The following is a 22,065-nucleotide window of genomic DNA, read 5'->3' as shown; positions in this document are numbered from 1 at the left end:
AGCTAATCTGCATTAAAATAGCTAATCTCAGAGCAAATCAGCTCTAAATCAACTGCTCTAGCATATGCTGAAATGCAGCCTATTTAATGCTGCTACCAGCAACACTGTTTCATTTTTTTTCATTAAACTGGCAACACAGTTGAGATGTGAAAGAGAAAGAATGATGAAAACCATAACAAAATATCTCTGGCTCGCTCATCCCTCACGAAATTTTAAACAAACCAGCTGAGGAAAAAAGAAACGGCTGTCGGTCGCAGCTTAGAATTTGGATATTTTGCATGATTAAATTTAGGTTCAAGATATTCAATGTAAATTGTGGTGTAACACAATAAAAAGGCAACAATTACTTCTGATGGACAGATTCCTTAGAGGATGGAGGCTGGCATTTTTTGGGCCAGTCAAACACAAATGACACTTGCAGATGTTTACATCGGGATTCCAACAAGGATTCCACCGTAAGAACCACAATTTCACAATGAGTGATTCCTTTCAAGCAATAATTTTGAAATGGTTCTCCGTTGAGAGTTGAGCGTGCTGTTCCTGGGGTTTTTTTTTCAGAAATGTTGTTTCGTGGTTACAAACGCACCGTTGATAAATCTGTCCGAGACCGACGTTTGGCTCCTTTTTTATGATTGATTAAAGTCTCGAGACAAAGTTGGCACATTCCCAGTACGAAATGCAACTTTCTTATATTACTTAAACTGCGCCCGGATCCCACCGCTAATTTAGGCGTGACGGCAAGCGTTCATGGTTCGATCAACGAAAATATCAACAACCCGTACCTGGCATCAAGTCTCCAACACCAAGCATTTCATCAAATAAATTGTTCCTCTCTCTCAGCCATTTCCTCCCATCAAGCTAAGCTGTGTCGGTAAAGCAGTAAACAAACCGTAAAAATAGATCTGGGGTAGGAGGACGAGAGAGGTTCGGTTAGCGAACGACTGGACATGGCGTACCATAGGTACTTCGAGTACCGCAGGAATAAAATAGACCCACCAAGCGGTCCTTTAGCCTCTTGTCCAGTAACTCCGATACCCTGGCCTCCCCGCGGCGCTAGCCGGGATACTAGTAACCATTGGAGAGATCGGGTAACCAACCCCGGTGGGAACTCTGGTAGTATGCTGACAGGGAAGGGGGGCTCCATCCTCTTCGGAGGGTGTAGCTATGCCGTTAGGCCTCGTGAGAAAGGCCCCCGTTACGGTGTCGAGAGAAAACCGGAGCTGGGTCTCGGTAGCTTCAAGGTGGCAGCCCCACCCCGAGACTAGGTATCGCAGCCCCAATCCGGCTGCATACCGAAAATTCAAGTATTACGAACAATCAAGAAGGAATAAGGATCCGGAACAAACGGCATAGACCTAGGCACGAAAAGGACACCGATTGGAAACTCGGAACATGGAACTGCAGATCGCTACGTTTCGATGGGTATGAGTACGCTCTCTTGAACGAGCTCAAACCCCGCAACTTCGATGTTGTAGCACTGCAGGAGATGTGCTGGAAGGGAGCGAAGATGTGGGAGGATGATGCTTTGGAGCTCACCATGTACCAGAGCGGCGGAGCCGAAAATAAGCTGGGAACCGGCTTCATAGTGTTGGGCAAGATGCGGAGTCGTGTGATAGATTGGGAGCCGATCGACGACCGGATGTGTAGGTTGAGGATTAAAGGCCGTTTCTTCAACTATCACATCTTCAACGTACATTGCCCACACGAGGAATCATCCGATGCCGAGAAGGAAGCGTTCTACGCGAAGCTGGAGCAGAAGTTCGACAGCTGCCCGCAGAGGGACGTCAAGATCGTCATCGGAGATATGAACGCCCGCATAGGAAGGGAGGAGATGTACAAGCCGGTGATCGGGCCGAACAGCCTGCACGCCGTCACCAACGACAACGGCCAGCGGTGCATCAACTTCGCAGCCTCCCGCGGTATGGTGGTACGGAGCACATTCTTCCCCCGGAAAGACATCCACAAAGTCACCTGGACATCGCCTAACCAACGAACAAAAACACAAATCGACCACGTCCTCATCGACGGCCGTTTCTTCTCGGACATACGGAACATCCGCACGTACCGCGGTGCGGACATCCACTCGGACCACTACCTGGTGGGTGCAAGCATGCACTCAAAACTGTCGACGACGTACCACCGACGACGGAGCCGGCTCCCACCGCCGTTCAACACCGAGCGGCTGCAGGACACGGCTGCGGCTCAGCACTACGTGCAGCAGCTGGAAGCGAGCCTGCCAACGGAGGAGGAACTCGGCGCTGCCTCGCTCAACGATGGATGGAGCAGAAATTGCTCGGCCATCGGCAGTGCCGCTGAAGGTAGTACGGTCCGAGTTGGAAAGCAGCGCTGGTTCGACGAGGAGTGCCAGCGGCTACTTGACGAGAAGAAAGCAGCTTACGCGGTGAAGCTGAGAGCCGCAACTGATGAGAACATGGCCAGATACAAACAAGCGCTGAAACAGCAGAGAACGGTCTTCAAGCTCAAGAAGCGCCAGCTGGAAGATCGCGATCGCGCCGAAATGGAGCAGCTGTTCCGGCAGAACGAGACGCGAAAGTTCTACGAGAAGGTTAACCGGTCTCGCAAAGGCTATGCGCCGCAAGCCAACACTTGTCGGGACGCCGAGGGAAACCTTCTTATGGACAAAGGCGAGGTGTTGAACAGGTGGCAGCAGTTCTTCAACGAGCACCTCAACGGCGATGTAGCGCATGGAGACGGCTTTGAAGCCCAACTTGGACCGCCCGCTGCTGACCAACAGTTCCCGGCACCTGATCTGGAGACGGTGAAGAAGGAGATCAGGCAGCTGAAGAACAACAGGGCCGCCGGTAAAGATCGGTTACCCGGTGAGCTCTTCAAATATGGAGGAGAGCAGTTGGCGAGGGCGATCCACTTGGTGATTTCTAAGATCTGGAGGGAGGAGAAACTACCAGAAGAATGGATGGATGGTGTCGTGTGTCCCATCTACAAAAAGGGCGATAAGCTGGACTGCGGCAACTACCGCGGCATCACGCTTATCAACGCGGCCTATAAAATCCTCTCCCAGATCCTCTGCCGTCTGCTGACACCGTACGTACGGAGGTTCGTGGGCCCCTACCAAGCGGGGTTTACTGGCGCTCGGGCCACCACGGACCAAATTTTCTCGCTCCGGCAGATCCTCGAGAAATGCCGTGAGTACAACGTGCCCACACATCACATCTTCATCGATTTCAAGGCAGCGTACGATACAGTCGACCGCGAACAGCTATGGCAGATCATGCACGAGAACGGATTTCCGGACAAACTGACTCGGCTGATCAAGGCTACCTTGGATCGTGTGATGTGTCACGTGCGAGTGGCAGGGGAGCTAGCGGACCCCTTCCAATCGCAGCAAGGGTTACGACAAGGTGACGGCTTATCCAATGCGCTGTTTAACATCGGACTTGAGGGAGTTGTGCGAAGAGCGGGTATAGACACGAGAGGCACGATTTGCAACAGGACTGTCCAACTTCTTGCTTATGCGGACGACATTGACATCATAGCAAGAGACCTAGAGACGGTGAAAAGCGTTTACACCGCCTTAAAGACGCAAGCAAGAAGAATTGGATTGGCCATGAATACGACGAAAACAAAGTACATGAAAGGGAGGGGCTCAAAAGACGTTGACCCCCCAAGACTCACCCCTTTAGCTGTGGATGGCGATGTGCTGGAGGAGGTGAGCGAATTCGTGTACTTGGGATCGCTGGTAACGGCCGACAACGACACCAGCTTAGAGATCCGGACTCGTATCCACTCCGCGAATCGCGCCTACTTTGGATTACGGAAAACCTTGACATCTGATCGAGTGCAACGCGTAACGAAGCTGAACCTGTACAAGACACTGATTAGACCGGTTGCCCTCTATGGCCATGAGACCTGGACGCTGCGGCAAGAGGACGAACGAGCCCTTGGAGTTTTCGAACGGAAGGTGCTGCGAACGATCTACGGTGGAGTACGTACAGCTCAGAACGAGTGGCGAAGGCGCATGAACCACGAACTGCACGTGCTGCTGGGAGAACCGAACATCGTCACACTGGCGAGAATCGGGAGGCTCAGATGGGCCGGCCATGTCGCGAGGATGAACGAAGACCATCCTGTCAGGATGCTCTTTGAACGCGCGCGACCGGTTGGCGGCACAGGCCGAAGAGCAGGAGCACAGCGTGCACGATGGGGAAATCAGATCGAGGCGGACCTAAGAAAGATCTGCAACCTAGGAGACTGGCGAGCTGCAGCCCAGAACCGAGCAACATGGAGATCCACTCCGCGAATCGCGCCTACTTTGGATTACGGAAAACCTTGACATCTGATCGAGTGCAACGCGTAACGAAGCTGACCCTGTACAAGACACTGATTAGACCGGTTGCCCTCTATGGCCATGAGACCTGGACGCTGCGGCAAGAGGACGAACGAGCCCTTGGAGTTTTCGAACGGAAGGTGCTGCGAACGATCTACGGTGGAGTACGTACAGCTCAGAACGAGTGGCGAAGGCGCATGAACCACGAACTGCACGTGCTGCTGGGAGAACCGAACATCGTCACACTGGCGAGAATCGGGAGGCTCAGATGGGCCGGCCATGTCGCGAGGATGAACGAAGACCATCCTGTCAGGATGCTCTTTGAACGCGCGCGACCGGATGGCGGCACAGGCCGAAGAGCAGGAGCACAGCGTGCACGATGGGGAAATCAGATCGAGGCGGACCTAAGAAAGATCTGCAACCTAGGAGACTGGCGAGCTGCAGCCCAGAACCGAGCAACATGGAACAACCTTCTTGATACAGCACGGGCACCGCGTATGGTGTTCTAAGCTGATTGGTATGGTATGTATGGACGAGAGAGAAAGAGATTACAACATTTTCGCTTCTCAATATTTTTTTTGACGTTTTGCAGGGCCGGATCAAGAAGAGTAGGGGCCCAGCTCTAAAACAGAAATATAAAGTCCAAAATCAGCTGCAAATCAGCTGTAAAAGCGCTTTTCCAACAATTTCCAAAACATTTCAGCTGTTATTAACTGCAGGTAAAGCGCTGTTAGTGCTAAACAGTTACTACTTTTAGTGCTGATTGGTTACTTGGGGAATGACATCGGAACGGGTGGTTGCGAGGACGCGTTGCAAGGACGTATCCTGGTAAGGATGGCAGAGTACGTCGGACGGATGTACAGACATCGAAAGCTCTGTTGCGAGAGCGAGCAGCCGTCAAGTTGGCTCTGCTGGACGTTGGTTACGCTGAGGATTCTGGAGCAGATCATCATGCGACACGTGGGGGAGGATGTTGCGGGCACACCGTGCCGACTGCGCTGACTGTGCCGACCGTACCCCTCGGATCATTGGCCAAACGCGACAAACTCAAAAAGACTATAGAATCTATTCGGTTCGGTTCGGTTCGGAATCGGTTCTAACCGTCACGCTGACACAGTAGTTGACCGTAGACGTAGAGTAGAGATAGAGAAGAATTATGTTTTCCCATTATCAGACTTCAATCAGATACCTAAGGAATTAAACTGATTGCTCTTTGGTTAAGAAATTTATTGAATTATTTCTACTTATTTTACTAATTAAAATTATCTTAGATTAAGGAAATTAAAACACTCTAAGAAGCCTACAATTTCAAAAGTTGTCTGTTTGCGATTAGCATTAAACTAGGAGACTAAATTGTAAGTTACCCGACCGAACATTTGTGAAAATTATTACAATTAAATCCTAATTGCAGCTTTCAGCTATAACATTATCTTAAAAGGAGTTTTGCTAAAAAGACCCTCCGAAACATCAATCGTCGCAACACCGCCCAAGCAACATAATTAAGAACAGCATCAAAAATCAAGCGCGACGCGAATCGGAAGAGTCCACAGAACCAACTGTCAACTCAGGCAAACCGCCCGAAAAGTACACTCCAGAAAATGCACGGAAACACAACGGGGGGAAATAAACGAATCGACGGCGATGAAAATCAAACGCGACGGCCACGACGTAAACCGACTGAATGCCCGGAATCAAATCTCACTGACCTGTAGGCAAATAAAATAGAGTATTAAGATTTAAAAGGAACAATCTCACCGGATTCATTCAATCAATGGTCGTCCATCCTTGTCTCCATCAAAGCGGCATCAGGTTGCTTGCGGCTTTGACCCACCGCTCCATCACCATACCCGCCGGTTACCGTAGAGTCTTCAGATAACACTTGCCAACGTTAAAGCATAGACTAATTAGGGCATCTCCACCGCAGGGACCTAATTGCGTTGCAAAGCTAATTTGGCACCCGCGTCAAGCCCACCGCGGTACTTGTGCGAGAGCTAATTTAGGTTCGAGTTCATCCGTGTTCATCCGAATCTAAACAAAACTCAGGTTAACTCCGGGATCAATTTGAGTTTGTAAACAAAGAGTTTATCCTGCTCACGTCAGTAAATGTTTACATTAGGAGTGATGATTGATTTTTCGATTTCAATTCTTCGAGTTTGGAGATATTTTCCCTCCCGTGCTGCAAGTTCACGCATGAAAAATGACTTTTGGTAATCTGGGGTGATGCAGTTTTGTTTTTTAGGTTAGATTGGGGCTGTGTTTGATTAATTTTGGACAACGCATTGTCGATCTACTGCCAGACATGCAAGAGACAAGTCATTTGTATTGAGTAAAAAGCAAAATTCAAGCAAAACATTTTAAATAAGCCAATACGGATTTGAAAACAAGCAATCCGAGCAGTTGGGTCCTAAAATGAAGCTTAGATTGCTGATATTATTGATTACAGCGATAAAGCTTATTTTTCTGAGTACGACCACAAAGAATTTAAAATGGATTTTTAAATCAATTTTGAAAAATTAACTTCGCGGTCCTTCTTGACAGAAAAGCTCCTACTTGACAGCTCGTTCCAAGGGGACCATAATTGATCCATCGAAAAAATGTTGTCTTGTCAAAAAAAATTGCATTAAAATGAAAAACAGTGATCAGAAATGGTTTTTAATCGTGTTTTTTTACCGTTGTATAAAAAAAATTTACATAGGGCTTTAGTACCCAATTCTGATCTTAAATTCTTAAATTCGTAAATTCTTAAATTCTTAAATTCATAAATTCTTAAATTCTTAAATTCTTAAATTTTTCAATTCTTCAATTCTCCAATTCTTCATTTCTTCAATTCTTCAATTCTTCAATTATTCAATTCTTCAATTCTTCAATTCTTCAATTCTTCAATTCTTCAATTCTTCAATTCTTTAATTCTTCAATTCTTCAATTCTTCAATTCTTCAATTCTTCAATTCTTTAATTCTTCAATTCTTCAATTCTTCAATTCTTCAATTCTTCAATTCTTCAATTCTTCAATTCTTCAATTCTTCAATTCTTCAATTCTTCAATTCTTCAATTCTTCAATTCTTCAATTCTTCAATTCTTCAATTCTTCAATTCTTAAATTCTTCAATTCTTCAATTCTTCAATTCTTCAATTCTTCAATTCTTCAATTCTTCAATTCTTCAATTCTTCAATTCTTCAATTCTTCAATTCTTCAATTCTTCAATTCTTCAATTCTTCAATTCTTCAATTCTTCAATTCTTCAATTCTTCAATTCTTCAATTCTTCAATTCTTCAATTCTTCAATTCTTCAATTCTTCAATTCTTCAATTCTTCAATTCTTCAATTCTTCAATTCTTCAATTCTTCAATTCTTCAATTCTTCAATTCTTCAATTCTTCAATTCTTCAATTTTCAAATTCCTGATTTTGAATTATTTTTTTTAATTTTTGATAAAAATTGTGTTTTTGAATGTTAGAATTTCGGGTTTTTCGTAAATTTGTAAATTTTACTTAATTTCGATCCCGTCCGTGTGGATCAATTAGGTTTTACGCCGACTCGATTTTTAGGTTAGAAATTTGACAGTTCGGCTGCACTGTTTACATTTTTTGCACGTGAGTCTAAGTAAAAACGTGTGTGTGTGTGCGCTCGTGACGTCACGCTGTAAAACCTAATTGGACAGCGCAGTGGACTCACAATCCGACCACAATTCGACCAAAAATCTATATCTGTCCTTTTAATTTCAAAATTCTGCATTTTGAGGTTTGGCGGGGATTTTAAATATTATTATATCGAATACAAGATTATTAAAAAGGAAAATTCCAATTCTTCGATTTTTTCATGAGAACATATTGCAAACAAGCACCGCGTGAAGAAACGTCAAACGCCACTTTTCGTTTATGCTGCGTACCACTTAAGAAAAATCTTTTCGTGACCCTTTCCCTGACCGTTTCTTGGGCGTTTTTTTATATGGAGTTTTGCGTTCCTTCGGATCTGCGTATCAGCCTTTACGGTACAACCATTCAAATATTTTTAAATGAAATTATTCAAATTATTATTATTAGTATTCGTAATTTTTTCTTACTCCTCACTGACGTGAGCAAGATACACCCTTTGTTTACAAACTCACATTGGACCAATTACATTGTTTCGCTTGATATATATTTTATACATAATTTAAAATGTTCAAATCAGTTTAGTTATTTTTAAATTTTGGGCATTAATGTTTAAATTTTCGGTGATATTTTTTTTATATTAATATATGTGGTTGATTATTTTTTATTTAAAAAATACAAAAAAATATATAAATTCCACAACTTTTCAATTTAATAAAATCGTTTTGAACTAAATTACTTTCTTTAATATTCATTCAAATTTGATATTCAAAATAAATGCACCTTCAACCAAAACAAATACAAATAATTCAAAAAATCGCTGAAAAAATTAGCCACCGGCAGCTCGGGGACTTCTCGAGCACCTATCTTGGCTACTCGACGGATCCCCGATGAACTTTTTCTTCGCTGAATGAACTCGAAGGCTAATTTAGCTTTAGCTTTGCTACCCGCGGTGCGAAAGTTGGGGTTCAAACATGTCGGGAGCAAATCGGGTGAACTCTTTCAAAATTTTGAAAATGATATTTTATTGATGTAAGCAAACAATTTGGACATATAATGCAATTGGAAGCATGTTCTATTTTGCTAGAATGTAGTTTTATTGATTTCGATCAACAAAACGGCTAGAATTTGAAAATGAATAAATTAGATCCCCGCGGTGGGCTTGATTCGGTAGCCAAATTAGCTCCCAGCGGTGCGAAAACGTGTATTAGCTACGGAGCAAAGCTAAAACTGGGGATCCAACCGATAGGTTTGCCACGCAATTAGATCTCTGCGGTGGAGATGCCCTTAAAGACTAAACACTCAGAACATTTTTTTCAAAAAATATGACTCATAAGCAGCCATGCCAGATATACAGATAAATCTGTATTTGACAGATTTTTCGATCTTAAAAATCACAAAAATCTGTATATACAGACTTTTTAAAATGATTATTTTAAAAAAATTAAACAATGTAGTAACTGAATTATGCTTTAATATGATTAAAAAGCTTAAATTTGCAGTTAAAATTTAAAAATGTCTTCTATGTCTTCGAATTTGACATGATACAGATAAAATAAAGATTTATTTTAAAGAAAATACAGATTTCCCAATAAATAATCTGGCATCGTTGCTCATAAGCTGTGAACCGCGTGAACCCACGTTGTACCGCATCGGCTCGCCCCCGTATGACAGATTTTATTGGCCGCACTGTTATTTTCGATTTTGCTTTGCGCTGATTTGCGCGCGCAAAACGAGTTTGTTTATGTTTTTATTTTGGCAAATCTGTTGACGGGTGGATTTTTTGTTGCCAACTTCTGCTTATAATTTCGTAAAATTAATTATCAGCATCACGCCTTCAAGCAATCGTTTTGAAACCGGTGCAGGTTGTTGGAGTTGGAGTGCACCAGGAGACATGACTGTGTCAGTCAGTCAGGTTCGCGCATTTTTATCCAGCAGGGTGCAACGGAAGTTTATTTATGTTTGTTTATGTTTTTATTTTGGCAAATCTGTTGACGGGTGGATTTTTTGTTGCCAACTTCTGCTTATAATTTCGTAAAATTAATTATCAGCATCACGCCTTCAAGCAATCGTTTTGAAACCGGTGCAGGTTGTTGGAGTTGGAGTGCACCAGGAGACATGACTGTGTCAGTCAGTCAGGTTCGCGCATTTTCATCCAGCAGGGTGCAACGGAAGTGCCCAACATAAAGAAAGTTACGTCGCTGGAGTGAAAGAGTGAGAAAAGATTCTTGATGGAAATTTGTGTTGTTTCAAAAACAATTGTTACTTTTAGGTTCACCATTTCGTCAGGCTGTTAAAAAAGCAAAGCAAAGTAATCCACTTTAACGACCCCCGGGTCTTTTGTGGTCTCTGTTGCAAGTTTCTGCTCATTTCTAGGCGTCCGAAGGTTATGTGTGGTGAGTCACTCATAACCTCTTTTACGCAAATGGACCGACGTTTTACTTCCCCATCCGATAGAAGGCGTGGTCAGGCAAATCTCGTCTCGAAAAATGCCACCGGGTCCGTCTGGGATTGAACCCAGGCCATACTGGGATTCAGAGGCTACCACGCTAACCACTAAACCACCGGACCCGGCTGTTATCATCCACAAAAATCAAGTGTAAAATAGCTATCACAAGAGGCGGGCAAAAGGCCGCCGTCCGCAAGAAAAGGAAGTACAAGTTGGTACGCCCGGCCGCCAAATCCAAGATCCATTTTGTGCGAACCGCTGTGGAAACAGGAAGGTCTGTGCGCACCGTCTGGACGCCAGCAACTTTGCCTGGGCTTCGGAGGGATGCACGCTAGGCACGTCGTGGTCGATGCCGCGCCGTTTCATCAGTGGTACGAGAACCACTACCTGCAGCCGCTGGACAAGAAACGTGACCTGAAGTCCAGCTAGGAGGATGTGTTAGCCAAAAGGACAGCAAGCATCTGCTTAAGAAGTACGCTAAGCGTCAGAAGACTAACAAGATCGATTTCGCCCAGGAGTAGTAGTTCAACGCTAGACGTCTGCTGGCCGTCATCACTTCCCGACCTGGACAGATTGGCCGTGCCGATGGTCCTGATGCTGTTCTGAGCTGCGCGGGCGATGGATCAGCGAAGAGAAGCGGAAGGAGGACATCTTGTGTACACGAGGAGCAGGTTCGGGAACTCCGATCGCTACAATCTTTGGGAAAAGCAAGTCAAACCAAAAGTATTTGTGAACCAAAATGTGAAGAATCTCTATGGTCGAATAAATTGAGTTAGAATGCAATCAAATACTATGCAATACTTTTAAATTCAGGCACAGTTCTGAAAGAAATCCATTCAATAGATGATGTGTTAAAATGTATGAAATAAAATTTGAAAATAATTCGTTATTTTATTACAAAAGTGAGCCAGCTCGCTCGCACGCGAATCGAGGTTTCCACCTCCAGTAATATTTAGTCGTGACTTGTCGAAGACCAACTCGCTCGTCTAGATGTTGATGGCTTTGGAGACGATTAAGAAAAATTTCTTGATCGGAATCGCCGGGGGTCATTCTTTCTTCTTCTTTCGCTCATCTCCGGGTATGCGCTGATTTATTTCGCCAGATTCCTCGCAATTGGCCCTTTTTGGCGCTTATTCCGCCAGCCTGTCTAGATCTGTCCGAGTCGGATAGGGTTTGCGTCTGTATAATTAACCCCGGCACATATCGGTTCAATTATGTTCGATTTAACTGACAGGTCCGGTACGGTACCGGTAGTTATCACCGTTATCACGCTTACCGCCATCGCGGTCAGTCTCGACTTGATTCCTTTTGCTTCCGGTGGTTGGATGTCCTAGGAGACGTTACATGACATGATCCGGCAACTGCTGATCAATCCGAAACCGATGCCGTAAGTGGCCAATCGTTCCATCAGTGACTTGAGGTGAAAATGAACGGAAATTGTTGATCGTGGCCACCGGCCACGAATAAAACGCACGACGTAAACGATTAAAACTATTTATTTACACAGGTCGGGAGAAGACATTCTCCACGACCACACAGAACAAGATCTGGACGAACAAGAACGAATCACAATATGAATAACGATAACAACAGATTAAAAACAGTTGAGACTGTTGTTGACATCTCCGGATGACAACTGAGTTGTCACCGGAGAGCCCAGTGCAAATACTCTGGCTGGCATGGCAGTGTTGCCAGAGTACTGTTCCAGTTATCTCAACATCTCCCCCTTTTAATGTTGTGGGTTGAGTCACTCGAGCGGTCTTCGGGAACAGGAAGATCGTCAGTGCTGCTGCACCTCACGGATGCCGGAAGATGTGGTTGAAGATGACGACGATCAGATCCGGATCATGGACCGGACCGGCAGGACCCACAGCGACGAACCTTGGTGGATGTCACTTGGCTGCGCTGAACACGACGTCATCAATTCGTTGGTAGTACGGCCGCAACACGACAACGTCCCGGCTGATGAACGATGAGTCGACACCATGTTGAACTGCATCTGGCGGACGACTCGGATGAAGACGTTGTTGCTGCTCGTTCACGCGACCGCACGTTGCTGACCAGCTGAAGGTGATGCTGTGGTTGGTCAGCTTTGAAGATTCCAGTGCGTTCTTTCTCTCCCCCTTCGATTTTTTTAACGCTTGAGAAACGACGGGGACTTTTGGTGGCACTGGCCGCAGACGATTGCGTCCGCCGAAGTACGAACCGGTGCGCCTTGATGTGGACCGGGTTCGTGGTTGTGCTGTGATGCACTGCTGTGACGTCATCGGATGCCGTCCGCTTCATGACGTCAGCACACCCAATCTTACCGTCGACGGCGAGAGCGTTGATGGACGCCATCGGACGAGTTGGATGTTTGGCCGGGATGACGAATTCCGGCTGCGTGTCCTTCACCCTTCGTTCCGTGCAGCCTCCGCGGGTTGAACTACAAGCGGAACGGTCGACCGCGTCGGCGGGACCTTTGGAGGAGGACGATGCTCGTGCCACTTGGTGCGCTCAACACGGCTGCTGACGACATCGCTGCGAACTCACCGGTTGCTGCTGGAACCGCTGCTGTGGGTCGCACCTGTGCGAATGTTGTTGTTGGAGCCGCTGATGGAGTCTGCTGGTCACGAGTTGCTGCTGGAGAAGTTGCTGGTGGATTGGCAGGATGAAGTCCGTCGGCAGCTTCTGCTGCTGCGCCGTTTTGACAACTTGGCAGCATCCACGACGAACACGATGGCTGCCTCCTCCATCGCACTTTTCTTCCCCCGCGTGGGAAGCAAGTTTGTCCGGTGATCTTCCGCTCAAACCGGGTCAAACTCGCGAAGAACACCTCGTCGCCACTGTTACGACGTGCCCCGTGGAGTTGATCGTGGCCACCGGCCACGAATAAAACACACGACGTAAACGATTAAAACTATTTATTTACACAGGTCGGGAGAAGACATTCTCCACGACCACACAGAACAAGATCTGGACGAACAAGAACGAATCACAATATGAATAACGATAACAACAGATTAAAAACAGTTGAGACTGTTGTTGACATCTCCGGATGACAACTGAGTTGTCACCGAAGAGCCCAGTGCAATTACTCTGGCTGGCATGGCAGTGTTGCCAGAGTACTGTTCCAGTTATCTCAACAGAAATTAAATGTAAATTGTGAAGAAAACTTCATGGCCATAACCCGGACCATACCGGACGGCGGCTAATGGTACGTTCGTTTGAGGGCTAGTTCCGCACTGAGTGCCGCACTCAGAGCTGTCAAAGTGTTTGTTTGAAGAAACTAGCGCTGGTGCCGCACGAGTTTTGCCGCCATCTTGGAACTGAAAGTGCGAGTGCCGCACTCGATTATTTTCTAGTTTCGTGCGAGTTTCTCGCACACCAACAAACGATGTTTGTAAACATCGAAATCAGCTGTTCGTTCAAAACATGATACGAGAAGCAGATTTTGTTTTTGTTTTCGATTTATTCGCGTGTAAATGGTGGACAAATTGGAAAATAACTGTATTTGGGTAAGTTTTACATTACTTCATAAAAATTCTGTTTTGTTTTAAGCTTTTCATCATTATTTTCAGGTGGCCGAGCTCTCTGTACGAAGCAGAATCCCATAGAACGAAGGAGTACAAGCGAGTACGTTTCGAGGAAGGATTCTATCCAGATGGACGATAACCGATCAAGTCGCAAGGAGGGCAACTACCATCGCGATCGCTGTTTCGGTCGTTCCTTCCCGCAGCTTGCAGGACTAAACTACGAACTGCAACCTGGTGGTGAACGTGCTGCCGAACGAGAGCATGTTGTTGCTGAACGAGACCCAAAACCTGCAGAGATTGCCGCTATCTGATGTTGGTACTAACCTGGCAAGCTCCGATCTGGAAACTGTTGGCGAACATGCTGCCGATCTGGCCTAGTGCGAAATCGCGAGCTCCAGGCACCGGGTGCGATCGCCATGCGGCGCGCCAGGTTCCTGATCAAAGGATAATCACGAACATTCGCGGCGATTCTAACGAATCAGTGAATCAATAACACCAGAGAAACTTTTTGTGTATTTTGTTAACCAGCCAACCTTGGTCCCGGGACAAAGCAGTAGGATAAACGGAATGAATTTGTCTTAACTCAATTGAGCAAAGTGTCTATAATTTTAAAATTCAGGCAAAAATGCCAAGCATTACTGAAATTCCAAAAAAAAACAATATTTTAATAAACAAAATTCTAAAACTACAATTTAAAATAATTAAGGAAATCCAACTAATTACAAATTCCAAAAAACGCAAAAAAAAATTCAAATTTACTCATTTTTTTTTTTTTTTTTTTTTTTTTTTTTTTTGGGAGGGTGGTCCAGCCGCACATCGTTGATGTTGAAACCTCTAAACTGGGCCCTCGTCCTGTCACGTCCGTCAGTAGTCTTGTCGTACATTACAACTAGAATCAGATCTGCCAATGAATTAGTACACTTCGACCAAATAAACACTGACGCTGTATGGATCTGACTCTAGAATAAATGCACAGTTGTGTGTTATTCATAAGTCCAAAATGTTCAATTATTCATATAAGTCCAAATATTCATTTGCTAACTACTTGGATTGAAAATCTAAATTTTAATCTAAAATCCTCTAAACTTAATGTTCAAAACTAAACATTCCTTTTACTGTTGCAGTACTACTTCTATCAAAAAACAATAAAAAATTTGTGAACTGATATACAAATAGGATAGAAATCGCGATTTGAAAAAGAAATGACCATTTACGTCAAAAGATCCGTAGTTCCTCGATTCGCAACAATGGTCAATACAACCATAATCCGAAAACCGTTAGTTCAACAGATCAACGAATTTTGTCCGATATCATTACATTATTGATTGATCGAGACTCTATGGACAATTTGACATAAAAGAATGCCTAGTATTCTACATCAATCAAAGTTTATTGACAGCATTACTCTAACTTAACAATTGCAACTAAATTTATCATCAAATAGATTTGGAAAGCATACATATTTCTTTTAAATGCTAATGGTAAGCAAAAAATCAATTATCTATCCTAAATTCCCACCTAAATCCCACATTGTGATAGTGAAAAAGTCACAGAAGCAGCGGTGTCTTGTGCAATTGTGATATTTTCACTATCGGAGAACTACCTAGTTCACGAAGACAGCTTATCGGTCAACGCTTAAGCCCTGGGGCTGCGACAAAGCGAGTTCTCGTAGCATGAAGTGGTGTCCATAGTGCTTATAAAAAAGAATGTATACCCAAATTTTAACTAATGCACTAGGATCAAATCATGCCCCTTGACTTTACAAGGCCCAGGGAAAAAAAAAAAAAAAAAAATTCAAATTTACTCATTAAAATCCAAACATTCCTATACGTACTTCCTAAAACTATTGAAACTAAAAAAATGAGAATTGTTCTAACTCTGAAATTTCGGATTGTTCTAAAATTCCTAATATTTATAAAATTTATGAAATTTCTAAAACCCTTAACATTTCTCAAATTCTAAAGATATCTAGAATTAAAAAAATAATTATGCTATAAATAAATCTAAAATGTCTTTAATAATATATTATAAAACTTTAATAATTAAAAAAAATCCAGAAATTGTTAAAAAAAATTAATTCAACAGAAATTTCCAAAACATTCCTAAAATTCCATAATTTTCAAAAATTCGAAAAAATCCTCAAATTATTTAGGTTTTTAAAATTCCTACAGTATCTAAAATTTTTAAGTTCTTAAAATTCCTTGAATTAAAAAAAAACCTAAAGCTTCTGATTATTTAAAAATCCTACTATTTCTTGAATAATTCCAAAAACTATTTAAAAAATCAGAAATTCTAAAATAACAGAAATTATTCCAATTCCCAAGCCAATAAAAATTTCTGTATAAGAAAATAAATGAAGTTCTATAAATTTCTAAAATGTCTATACTGCCCATGTTCGCATAAATGTCCCATATGCAAAAACAGCAAACTGAGATAAACGCATTTGAAGTTTGTCCCACACATAAGGCTACGTGTTAAGTTTTCACGAAAAAACTGGATTTCCTCTCGATTTCTAGAACAAAGTACTGGATGTTATAGGCTCTTTAGAAAGAGCACACGATTTTGAATCAAACTGCATCAATAACTCAAAAGTGATGAAAATGCATATGGGATATTTATGCGATCATGGGCAGTATATTTCCTAAAACTCCTAGGATTTCAAAAATTCAATAAATTTATAAAATTCTATGATTCTAGAAATTCCTAAAATTCTCAAACTCTACAAATTTCTGTAAATTTTATAGGTTCTTAATATTCCCAAAAATTCCAAACATTCAACAAGTTCTTAAATATCCTGAATTTCTATTATTTCCTATAATTCATGATATTCCAGAAATAATCAAAATGTTAAAATTCATGAAATTTTAAAAAAATCTTTGATTTCACAAATACTTAAAATTACTAACACAAAAATCTTTGAAATTCTTCAAAAAACAATCATAAATTTGTTAAATTACAGAAATCCCTAAAATAACCAAAACTCTTAAAACTCCTGAACTTCATTAAAAAAAAAAAATGCGTAATTCTTTACATTTATTTTATTAAAAAAAATACAGTGAAGTGTTCGGAATTTCAAGCAGATTTTTTTGGGGTTTTTTTAGAATATTAGAATTCAAGAGATTTCTGTAATCAAAGAATTTCAGATTTTTATAGATTTTTTTTTATCTTATGGAGCTTTGATATTCTATAACAATTATTAAATGATTTTAGAAAATTTAGAAATTATGAATTCAAAAATTTGTGTGCATAAGGATTTTGTTGGATTTTTTGAGTTAGAGTTTTTCTTAATTTTAGGGTTTTTATGAATGTTTGAAATTTAAAAATCTTCAGGAATTTAAACCTTTTGAAAAATTCAAAAGTTTTTGGATTTTTAAAATGAAAAAAAAAACCAGCGATTCAAAAAAATTGGAGTTTAGATATTTTAGAAATTTCGGATTATCTTCAATTATTGGAAATTTAAGTTTTTAATACATTTTAATAGTTTAAAAAAAAATTGAAATTTGATAATTTTGAGAATTTGTGGATTTTAAAAATATTGGGAATTTCTGGAATCTTCAAATTCCAAAATTTCTTAAGTTCCAGGAATTCCAGAAAATCCTAAAATTCCATGAATTCTTAAATTTTTGAAAATAACAAAAATTTCGAGACTATTTTGAAACTTCTTATACTTTTAAAATTCCTAAAACCCCGGATTCTTTTCAAAAAAATCTAAATTTAAAAAAAAAATCTTAAAAAATATGAATTTTAGAAAAAAAATTAATTTCCACTGTTAAAGTTTGATAAAATTCTAAAATTACAGAAATTCCACAAATTTTAAAATTTATTAATTACCTATATTTCCTTAAAAAACCAATCATTAATAAATATATATTTTATAAAATTCTATAATACTTATTTTTTAATTTTATTATTTGGAATTTCAGAATTAATTTTTTTTAATTTGTGGATTTTTTAATAGTTTTAGGAATGTTAGTGATTTTAGGATATTTAGAAATTATGGAATTTGTGGGAATTAAGAACATAAAAAATCTGGAATTTTAGGATTTTTGAACATTTCTGAAACTTTTTTGATATTCAGTAATAGAAGTAATTTTAGGAATGTCTGTAGTTTTTTTATTTTACAAGTTTCTGAATGTTTTTAGTATTTTAAGATTTTTAGGAATTGAAGAGATTAAAAATAATTCTGGAATTTTAAAAACTTATGCAATATTGAAATTTCAAAAATTATCTGTACTTTCTGGGATCTGAGAGTTTTTTTTTTAAATTTAAATGATTTAAGGAACTCCTGGTTTATTGAATTTAAGAATTGAAAAAAAATTATACATTTTTTTTTAATTTGTGGAGTTTTTAATAGTTTAAGGAATTTTAGTGATTTTAGGATGTTAAAATATTATGGAATTTGTGGGAATTTCGAACTTAAAAAAAATGGAATTTGAGGATTCTTGAACATTTCTAAAACTTTTGGAATATTCAGTAATAAAAATAATTTTAGGAATGTCTGCAGTTTTTTTTTAATTTTACAGGTATCTGAATGTTTTTAGTATTTTGAGATTTTTAGGAATTTAAGAGATTAAAAAAAATAAATTTCTGGAATTTTAAAAACTTATGCAATATTGAAATTTTAAAAATTACCTGGACTTTCTGGGATTTTAAGAGTTTTTTAATTTGAATGATTTAAGGAATTATTGAACTTGGTTCAATTATTAGAATGAATTGAATTTTATGAAGAGAATTAAACAATTTAAGGAATTTTACTTTACTGGAATCTTTAAAATTAAAATTCAATAAATGCTGTAACACCAGAAATTCCAATTTTTAAAAATTACAAAAAAATTTAAAAATCTCTGAAATTTCATGTTTTAATATGTTTAAATATATTTGGAAATATAATGCAGTTTAAATATTTGATATACAACAAATGCTTGGATAAAAACTGCCTCAAAATTGGACAAAATCTTACTGATTTCAATTTTGTTTCTATTGAACTCAGTTATGCAAAACAAAGATGGGAATATTTATGATAGCACTTGTGACATTGTATGTAACATGTTATCAGGATTTTTAGTAGTATGTAGAGAAAAAATAATGAACAAATTTATGCAATTTTTATAATTTTTTAAAAAGTTTTTAGCATGCCTATTAATTTTTTTTTAAACGTCCGGGCATATTGATGGCCTGCTTATATCTAATCTAGTCTGGTACACCGTCAGGGTAGCCGTCTTTGAGTTTAGTCGCGGCCGTGGTTCCGCGCAGGTTGAGCTTGATTAATCTCGGTCAACGTTTTCGTCGATTTCGTTGGTCACTATCAGTGACTCTTGCTAGAGAACCTGGAGCTTATTATGCTTCGATTGGTTCTTTTGGTTTGAGATGACCATTCTCTAATAAGCTCCAGGTTCGCTAACTCTGCTGTGTTAAGCACAAATAACCGCTTTCCGGGTTCCATTGACCGTTCCTGAGACAGGATACGACATACGCTATTAACACCAGCGCGGAGGTACGTCCAATCCGCAACGATCTCATTTTGACTGACGTTTTTTGAACCAAAACAAAACACCACGCACGCACACAAGCATAAAAACTGAGAGCAAAACTAGACCGTTCGTTTGAACCAAAACTGACACTCGACGAGTGCGGCACTCAGTGCCGCACCGGCTCTTCAAACGAACGTACCATAAGTTGTCGGTCGTTACGGTTCTCTGATTCTACTTGGATGGCTAAATTACCCTCCCATAAAACGAATGTGTGTGTTTGTAAAGATTCAAGAATCAAAACAAAAAGAAAAAAAGAAACGTCAGAGAAATCACCAGTGTAGCCAGTTTCTGACATTTTGATCTGTCATTTTTGACAGTGAACCGGCCATGCCGAGGGGTCATAAAAAGGTTGAGTCATGGTTCCCCAGTCAAATCAATCCGAATTCTGAAACGGAATCTAATTAGAATCGTATACAAATTCCGTTTCAAACGCAACAACCGATTCGAACACGGAACCGGTTGTTGCGTTTGAAACGGAATTTGTATACGATTCTAATTAGATTCCGTTTCAGAATTCGGATTGATTTGACTGGGTCAGATCACACTGTGTAGTCTTATATTAGTCTATGGTTAAAGTGTCATCGGTAACCAGAAATGCAGCGAGTTTGAGCTGCCGAATCAGCACCCCCGTTGTACACATTTTCATAAAAAAAAGCACTTAAAATACCGTTTTTTCGAACCGCGGAGCACGCATTGCATTATTAATTTAAACAAAAAAAAACTGTTAAGATACAGTTTTGCAACTGGGCCCAAATGAAATGTTTGGCTTCAATACAAAGCACTCGAACAGAACAAACGTCACTGCTGTCAACGCTGTGAACAGCTTGCCCTGCAGGAAAGGGCAGGAAAGTCATAACGTCTGACGGCGTCTGATGATCGCAAGATCGATGAAGTTAGCAACGAGCCACAGAAACAAAGAAAAAATAAACTACAACATGGAAATCTTTGCGAGCCTCAATTTCTACAGAAAACACAAAAAAAAACCGAAAACCTTTACTGTGCACTCAAGCAGGCTCCAAATAATCTTTTTGACACAATTTAGACACTACCACGCGCGTTCAACATAAAAAAAACACACAAAAACCGACGCGCCCACGACTAGCCCACCGCACTTGGCCAGTGCTGCCAAGCTCTTTGTTTGGTTGAATCTTTTGTTGCCTTTCTTACTAAAGAAAGGTATAGGGTTTGCTTTTGGCTCCGACGCCAAATCAAGCTTCGTTCCCAAATCATTTCTCGAGAAATGCAAAAAATCATGGACGATCGATGACAGAATTGGTCTATCTTCAATATCCAAATTTTGGCGCTTAATTTACTGTAGAGCACGCGTGACGTCCGTGTGTGGTAAAAAAGTGCTCAATTTTGTGGTAGGGGGTTTCTCAGAGCCCACATTATGGATTTAAGCTCTCTGCCTCACAAATAATTTATTCTGATTTAAAAAATCGAAAATGCTTGTGTGCGAGCACAGCTTACACCCGGCCATGGCAAATGAGGCAAAAACAAGCGCTTTTCAGTTTTATGAAAAAATCATGTTGAGTTTTGAATTGATTAATGAATAGACCATTCTTTATTTTGCTATTTCTTTCAAAAAAAATCAACTGCCGTTATCTTCCTTTTGTAAGAAAGGCTCTATCTCACCCCAGGTGGGATTAAATCGGGTTTTTTGCAGATAAACTTACCATCGACTTTTCCGTCTTTGTTACCGGTTGACCACGTTCAGCATCGTCCCGCGTTTTGCACTTCTGTAGGTGTTAGATCCACTGCTCGAGTTCCAATTCGAACCTGGTTCGCTGCTCAATCTGCCGGGCCTCGTTTTGAAATGCTGCACCAGTTCGTCTGGCGCCGGATGGACAGTAAGCTGCCATCCAGCGTAACATCTTTCGGCAGAGGTTCCGGATGCATCCGATTCGAACACCTTCTGCTTCATATTTGCAAGCGACCGAGTGCTTAGAGTCCGTTCAAATATGCTGCAAGAATATTTATAGTAATTGGAACTTAGTGCAATTATCATCAATTATTTAATTAATACTTACCAGAAAATTCACCAAACTAACTTGCACAAAACCGCATGTTTTTTCCTTTCCGTTTGACGTCTAAGTCCGAGACTGGTGGCGATTAGTTTACGCATTGGATGGCTTTTTGAGTAAAAACCAGTGCGATGTGTAGAATCGACACATCGATTTCAAAACAACGCGGGTAAACCATCTAATGTGTACCATCGACACATGTTGGTCGTAATTATAATCTTCAGTGTATTCTAGATTTTGCGTTTGCGAGAAAACTGCACTGAAAGAAACCAACATAGCAAATTCATGTGTTTTTTCACGTGAGCGTCTTCAAAAAACAACACGATAAATTCACATGCTTTTCCTATGACTCACATATGATTTGCATGTTGAATGGATGAGAAAATCATTTGAAATCAGCTGATCGCTAGCGAAAAACATTTCATTATTTTATCGCATGGTGTTCACTTTGGATTGAAATGAATTTCCCTTCGATTTGCCCCATTTGACTTTTCCCATGATTTTGAAGTGGAAAACACGTTAGATTGAAATGTGTTGGTTTTGAATGTCAAGCGTTGAACTTTTGCCTATGAATCAAGATGGTGCCTAGTGCAGAAGAGAATTAGCTGGTAATTTTTGCTCCTGCAATTGATAAAGTTTAAGGCGCAGGA

The 22,065-nt window shown here is 40.8% G+C and overlaps 1 protein-coding gene and 1 long non-coding RNA gene across 2 annotated transcripts in view; one reads left to right on the top strand and one right to left on the bottom strand.

Moving 5' to 3' along the window:
* Positions 1-21,566, bottom strand: part of LOC120430883 (E3 ubiquitin-protein ligase Mdm2-like) — a 55,344-nt gene extending 33,778 nt beyond the window's left edge. Inside the window, exons 1-2 of the mRNA XM_052706112.1 lie at positions 21,422-21,566; positions 21,068-21,355 (exon numbers count right to left, since the gene is read on the bottom strand). The gene's annotated coding sequence lies outside the window, so the exon portion shown is untranslated. The remainder of the gene's footprint in view (positions 1-21,067; positions 21,356-21,421) is intronic.
* On the top strand, positions 9,503-14,566 carry LOC128092385 (uncharacterized). The gene is made up of 3 exons (XR_008211711.1): positions 9,503-10,110; positions 10,169-13,842; positions 13,906-14,566. It is a non-coding gene; the product is annotated as an uncharacterized LOC128092385 (long non-coding RNA).
* Positions 21,567-22,065: the final 499 nt, after the last annotated feature.

The sequence above is a fragment of the Culex pipiens genome, chromosome 1 (genome assembly GCF_016801865.2).
Source record: "Culex pipiens pallens isolate TS chromosome 1, TS_CPP_V2, whole genome shotgun sequence".
NCBI classification, from domain to species: domain Eukaryota; kingdom Metazoa; phylum Arthropoda; class Insecta; order Diptera; family Culicidae; genus Culex; species Culex pipiens.
The sequence above is the reverse complement of the archived record's forward strand: the minus strand, read 5'-3'. Positions and strand labels throughout refer to the sequence as shown.